This window comes from Nematolebias whitei, chromosome 12, assembly GCF_014905685.2.
Source record: "Nematolebias whitei isolate Nwh7 chromosome 12, NemWhi1, whole genome shotgun sequence".
NCBI classification, from domain to species: domain Eukaryota; kingdom Metazoa; phylum Chordata; class Actinopteri; order Cyprinodontiformes; family Rivulidae; genus Nematolebias; species Nematolebias whitei.
This window is the reverse complement of record NC_056509.1, coordinates 48,795,020-48,801,926: the sequence shown is the minus strand read 5'-3', so window position 1 is coordinate 48,801,926 and position 6,907 is coordinate 48,795,020. Positions and strand designations below refer to the sequence as shown.

Below are 6,907 nucleotides of genomic sequence, written 5' to 3'. Positions count from 1 at the left end.
GTGTTTCTTTACTTCCTGTAGATGGGGTGAGGTGTTTCTTTACTTCCTGTAGACGGGGTGAGATGTGTTTCTTTACTTCCTGTAGACAGGGTAAGACGTGTTTCTTTACTTCCTGTAGTCGGGGTGAGAAGTGTTTCTTTACTTCCTGTAGATGGGGTAAGACGTGTTTCTTTACTTCCTGTAGATGGGGTGAGGTGTTTACTTCCTGTAGACGGGGTGAGATGTGTTTCTTTACTTCCTGTAGATGGGGTGAGGTGTTTCTTTACTTCCTGTAGTCGGTGTTTCTTTACTTCCTGTAGTCGGGGTGAAACGTGTTCTATTACATCCCTCCTGACCGCCAGAGGGCGGTGCTGAAAGCACTGAATGTTCCCTTCGCGCATGCGCTGATTCGAGTAATAATACCAACGGAGTCACAGGTGTGACACGGATGACCAATCAGAGGCTATATAGCCCGACGTCATCCGCTGCTCTGCTCCTATTTTCTTCTCGCGCGCGGTTCAATTCAGGGCTTCAGCCCTTTGGACCTTTTCTGAACTTTTTACCGTCGTCGGAAGCCCGACTGCCCGTCTGCGGGAGTAGCGTGTTCGCCCTCCTAGGGCTGCGACGGTTTAACCCTGTTCAAAGGTATTTCTGCTGTTTCGTTGGGGACTACGGCGGTTTCCGCCTCTCCCAAATTACAGCGTCTGACTACTGTGTGTGTGATTCAACACCGGTGAGTAGTTTTCCTTATATTTCGCCGTTGGTTAGCGGTAGCGTTCGCTCCGCTCACGCTTGTTGGGAGACCTCCAACCGCGTGGTCGGCTGGACTGTGCTCCGACGTTGTTTATGACTACTATGTGTGTGATTTAACACTGGTGAGTAGTGGTTTTTTGCTTATATTTTGCTATTGGTTAGCGGTAGCGTTCGCTCCGCTCCTGTTTACTGGAGGCCTCCAACCGCGTGGTCGGTTGGACGGTGCTCCGAAGTTTGTTTATTACGTAGCCAGCTGAGTTCCTGGCCTTGTTTTATTTGGTGAAGGCGAGCGTTCTCACCCCCTCTCCCAATTGTCCTCTTACCAGCTGAGCTAGCGGTGCTAGCCTCTCTGAGTTTTCACTTTGTTTTAATTGGTGAAGGCGAGTGTTCTCACCCCCTCTCCCAATTGTCCTCTCTTACCAGCTGAGCTAGTGGTGCTAGCCTCTCTGAGTTCTAACCTTGTTTTAATTGGTGAAGACGAGTGTTCTCACCCCCTCTCCCAATTGTCCTCTCTTACCAGCTGAACTAGTAGTGCTAGCCTCTCTGAGTTCTAACCTTGTTTTAATTGGTGAAGGCGAGTGTTCTCACCCCCTCTCCCAATTGTCCTCTTACCAGCTGAGCTAGTGGTGCTAGCCTCTGAGTTCTAACCTTGTTTTAATTGGTGAAGGCGAGTGTTCTCACCCCCTCTCCCAAATGTCCTCTCTTACCAGCTGAGCTAGCGGTGCTAGCCTCTCTGAGTTTTGGCCTTGTTTTGATTGGTGAAGGCGAGCGTTTGCGCCCCCTCTCCCAATTGTCCTCTTTTACCAGCTGAGCTAGTGGTGCTAGCCTCTCTGAATGTCTTGGGCATAGCTGGGTAAGGAGCATGGACGGCTCTCACTGCTGTACAGTCTGTGGAGCCATGCTCCAGACAGATGACGGTCACGACCTGTGTCCTGCCTGCCTTGGACATGACCATCTGGTGGATGCCCTGTCAGAGAACCCCTGCATGAATTGCAGCTTCATGTCGCATGCTGTGAGGGTGGCCCGGCTGGCCCAGTTTCGCCCCAAACTCGGCGATGACCTCCCGCCTTCTGGGCAGGAGGCTCCACCTAGGCGCTCGAAGCGCCGGACTGAGGCCGCAGTCTCTGTGGCCCCTCCTGGGAAGAAGCGAGCCAGGTCTGATAGGGGCCTCTCCACAAGGGTGGAGCAGCTCTCCGCTGAATTAGCGGAGATGAAGTCCCTTTTTCAGGTACGCCAACTGGGAACTGAACCAGTGGCAGCAACCGTGCATGAACTGGCTGTGGAGGAAGATGTGCTATCCTTGGCTGCCTCTGCCTCTCACTTTTTAGGTGAGGAGGACGGGCATTCATCTCAAGTCTCAGAGACAGCTTCACTCTCTTCTTCTCGGAGTGCAGTTAGTGGGTCGGGTGACGGCTCGATGCAGGACGTCATGCGTATGGCCCTGAGACAACTGCAGCTGGACGTCCCGCAACCAGAGGCGTCCACCCCTGGAAGTGCCTTCTTCAGGCGCGGACTGACCCCTCCTTCCTTTTCTGTCCCTCCATCAGAGGAGTTCCTGGGGGAGTTGCATGGTTGCTGGCGGGACCCCAAAGCCTTTGCGCGCCTCTCTGCAGATGGCAGAGTGTTGGCGGCCATGCATGAGCCGGCTGCAGCAGGCTTGGATCGCATGCCAGCGATAGAACCTGCTGTTGCCTCTCTCATCGTGTCATCAGAAGAAGCTCTGCGCAGTCATGTTCGGTGCCCACGAGCTCAGTGTCGTGTCACGGATGAATTCCTCTGCAGAGCCTATGCCGCCGGAGCGCGTGCTGGCCGCCTAGGTAATTCCTTGGCACACCTAATGCTTGCCCTCTCCGCGTCCCTTCAGGGGACTAGTGGTGCGACAGCAGCAATGGGCTTTAACGATGCAGCGCTTCAGGCCTTTGCACTAATGATGAGGGAGCTTGGGCGCGTGATGTCCTCCTTGGTCCAAGCTCGCCGACAGGTCTGGTTGGCGCAGTCAGCATTGACTGAGCCATGCCGTAGAGCCCTCCGTAATGTCCCAGTGGTGCCGGGGGAGTTGTTCGGTTCGGCTGCCTTGGAAGCACTGGAACGGACTGTCCAGGCACGACAGAGAAGGCAGCAATTTTCGAGCCTTAGCAGGCCAATGCCCCCTCCACCTCCTCGGCATCCAAGGTGCCTGTCGGCTGGCTCCAGCATGCAGCCGCCGCCTGGGGGTCATAACCGGCCGGGTGGTCCTTACCCTCATGCAGTTCAGCAAAGGCCCAGCAGGAGCTTTTGTGGGTCGGTCCACCGACCAGCTGGGCAGGCTTGTACCAGGGACTCTGGCTGCCGCCCCCCGGCCGTGGAGGGAGACGGTGATGCCATCAGGCCGACCGTCGGATATTTCTCCCACCAGCAGCGCAGCTATTGGGTTGCTCACGCCGTGGACCCATGGGTGGTTGCCACTCTGACCCATGGTTACCGGCTACAGTTCCGACGGCGGCCTCGTATCTCATGCCGGGTCAAGATGACTGTAATCGCCGACCCGGTGAAAGCTCAAGCACTAGACCAGGAACTTTCCGCCCTCCTGGCCAAGGGCGCAATAGAGGCAGTGGACCCTCCTGCAACAACCCAGGGGCTATTACTCGACTTACTTCCTTGTGCAAAAGAGGACGGGCGGGTTTCGTCCCATTTTAGACCTGAGAGGACTCAACCAGTACCTAAAGGAGCTGCCCTTCCACATGCTCACAACAGCAGAAGTCCTTCAAGCTGTCATGAGGGAAGAATGGTTCACGTCTGTAGACCTGAAGGATGCATATTTTCATGTGCCTATTGCAGCAGAACATAGCCGCTTTCTCAGGTTTGCCTATCGGGGTCACCACTGGCAGTTCCGGGTACTCCCATTCGGGCTCTCTCTCTCCCCAAGGGTGTTCACTCGGTGCGTGAAGGCAGCCCTCTCTCCTCTGCAGGCCTGCGGAGTGAAGATTCTGCCGTACTTAGACGATTGGCTTCTCTGCGCCCCGTCTCAGGCCTGTGCCTTTCACGACACAAACCGCCTGCTCGCTCATATGTCCCAGTTGGGCCTCAATGTCAACCTGGAGAAGAGCTGCCTGGTCCCTTCCCAGACGACCACCTTTCTTGGGGTGGTTCTGGATTCATCTTCCATGAGAGCTCGCCCATCCACTCAAAGGGTGGCCGGCATACTCCAGCTGGTCAATCGGTTCAGGCTGGGCAGGCAGCTCCCCTATGTTGCCTTCCTGCAACTACTTGGCAAGCTGACATCAGTCACTCGGGTGGTGCCCTTAGGCCTGCTGTCACTTCGCCCCTTGCAGAGGTGGCTCAACAGCTTTCGCCTGGATGCCAGGCTGCACAGGCATCGCAAGCTCGCAGTGACGTGGTCATGTCTTCATGCCTTGACTCCATGGAGGGACGGAGATTATTTGTCCAGGGGTGTCCCCATGGGAGTGGTAGTGTGTCGCAGGGAAGTGATCACGACAGATGCCAGCTCCATGGGATGGGGGGCTGTATGGCAACGCAGAGCGGTTCAGGGCCGCTGGGGTCAAAGAGACCATTCCAAGCATATAAATGTGCTGGAGCTGCGTGCAGTGCACTTGGCACTCAGGCACTTCCTACCTCACCTGGAAGGGAGGCATGTACTTGTTCGGTCAGACAACACCTCTGTTGTCTACCACATCAACCATCAGGGGGGCACCAGGTCAGCACAACTTCTGAGGGTGTCCAGAGAGCTCCTGGAATGGGCCTCTCCTCGCCTGTCCACCCTGCGGGCAGCATACTTGCCAGGGCGACACAATCAGGTCGCAGATTTTCTCTCCCGCCAAGGGTCCCCTCCGGGAGAGTGGTCCCTCCACAGCGACATAGTGCTGATGATCTGGGACTGTTTTGGTCAGGCAGACATAGACCTGTTTGCGACGGAAGAGTCGACTCAGTGTTCCCTACGGGGGCCAGGACGCATTGGCTCATCCTTGGCCAAGGGTCCTCCTATATGCCTTTCCACCCCTTTCTCTAATTTGGCCAACCCTTCAGAGAGTCCTCGAGGAGGGCCACAGGATGCTGCTGGTGGCTCCGTATTGGCCAGCACGACCATGGTTCCCACTGCTACGAAGTCTATGTCAGGGCGTCCCATGGTGTCTTCCGACCAGAAGGGACTTGCTGTCTCAGTTGGGGGGACTGATATGGCGCCCCAATCCTCAACGTCTTCGGCTGTGGCCACTGCAAGGCTAGGACAGCAGCTGACTGGAGTTTCGAGCTCCGTCAGACGCACCATCCTGGGCACCAGGGCACCCTCTACTCGTCAGCAGTACGAAAACAGGTGGCGCCTGTTTTCCCAATGGTGTTCTGATCACAACAAGGATCCAGTCTCCTGTACAATACCCACCATTCTGGAGTTTCTCCAGTCTCTACTTGGTAAGGGTCGCTGTCCTTCGACGCTTAAAGTTTATGTAGCGGCAATATCATCTAATCACGCTGGCATTGATGGCTGTACGGTAGGGAGCCATAATCTAGTCTCTCTTTTTCTGCGTGGTGCCCGTAGGTCACACCCGCCGACAGCTCCACGAGCACCAGGTTGGGACCTTCCCTTGTTTCTTGAAGCTCTGTGCCGTCCTCCTTTCGAGCCTCTGTCGCAGGCGGACCTCAAGTGGCTTTCATGTAAGACGGCTTTTTTGTTGGCTATTACCTCAGCAAAGAGGGTCAGCGAGCTACATGCTCTCTCAATCAGCCCCTCATGTCTCAGGTGGGGCCCTGAGGGCTCGTGTGTTACCTTGTGGCCAAACATTGCATTCGTACCAAAGGTGTTATCTCACTCTCACTCTAACCAACCGTTGATGCTGGCACGTTTTCAGCCTGCGCCTAGTGAGGGGTCTGCATTATTGTGTCCGGTGAGGGCACTGGAGGCATACGTTGCTGCTACTGCCGTGATAAGACATTCAGACCAGCTGTTTGTGTGTTATGGAGGCCCTAGGTTAGGCTGTCCTCTTTCCAAACAGCGCCTCTCCCACTGGATCGTGGACGTCATCTGCCACGCCTATGCTGCTGGGCCCGTCCCCCTGCCGGTCGGCTTGAAGGCTCACTCTACCAGGAGCGTCTCCGCTTCCTGGGCTGCCCTGAGAGGGGTTCCGCTGGAAGCAATATGTGCTGCTGCATCATGGGCTTCCCCAAGCACGTTCACCAGATTTTATAGAGTTAACGTGGCCACCCCTCATCCCCTGGGCCAGGTTCTTCTACAAGGGTCCTCTGGGCCTCTTCAGTGAGGTAGGTGTTTAGGATTCCTTGTGACATCGTTGGTATTAGTCATTCAGTGCTTTCAGCACCGCCCTCTGGCGGTCAGGAGGGATGAAATAGAACGAAAGTTACGTATGTAACTACGGTTCTATGAATCCCGGATGACCGCCAGAGCTTCTCCGTCACTCAGAATCCTTGCGTTCCACGAGAAGATTCTGTAGGAGCAGAGCAGCGGATGACGTCGGGCTATATAGCCTCTGATTGGTCATCTGTGTCACACCTGTGACTCCGTTGGTATTATTACTCGAATCAGCGCATGAGCGAAGGGAACATTCAGTGCTTTCAGCACCGCCCTCTGGCGGTCATCCGGGATTCATAGAACCGTAGTTACATACGTAACTTTCGTTTCTTTACTTCCTGTAGTTGGGGTGAGACGTGGTTCTTTACTTCCTGTAGACGGGGTGAGGTGTTTTTTTACTTCCTGTAGACGGGGGTGAGTTGTGTTTCTTTACTTCCTGTAGACGGGGTAAGACGTGTTTCTTTACTTCCTGTAGATGGGGTGAGGTGTGTTTCTTTACTTCCTGTAGACGGGGTGAGACGTGTTTCTTTACTTCCTGTAGTCGGGGTGAGACGTGTTTCTTTACTTCCTGTAGACGGGGTAAGACGTGTTTCTTTATTTCCTGTAGATGGGGTGAGACGTGGTTCTTTACTTCCTGTAGTCGGGGTCAGACGTGTTTCTTTACTTCCTGTAGTCGGGGTGAAACGTGTTTCTTTACTTCCTGTAGTTGGGGTGAGACGTGGTTCTTTACTTCCTGTAGTCTGTGTGAGACGTGGTTCTTTACTTCCTGTAGACGGGGTGAGTCGTTAGTCGTTAGATCAGTCACACAGACCAGTCACACAGATCAGTTACACAGACCAGTCACACAGATGAGTCACGCAGACCAGTCACACAGAC

The 6,907-nt window shown here is 54.8% G+C and overlaps 1 protein-coding gene across 1 annotated transcript in view; it reads left to right on the top strand.

Annotated features, from left to right (window-relative positions):
• crnkl1 (crooked neck pre-mRNA splicing factor 1) overlaps window positions 1-6,907 on the top strand; it is a gene marked incomplete at both ends in the record, with an annotated part of 30,937 nt that overhangs the window by 22,266 nt on the left and 1,764 nt on the right.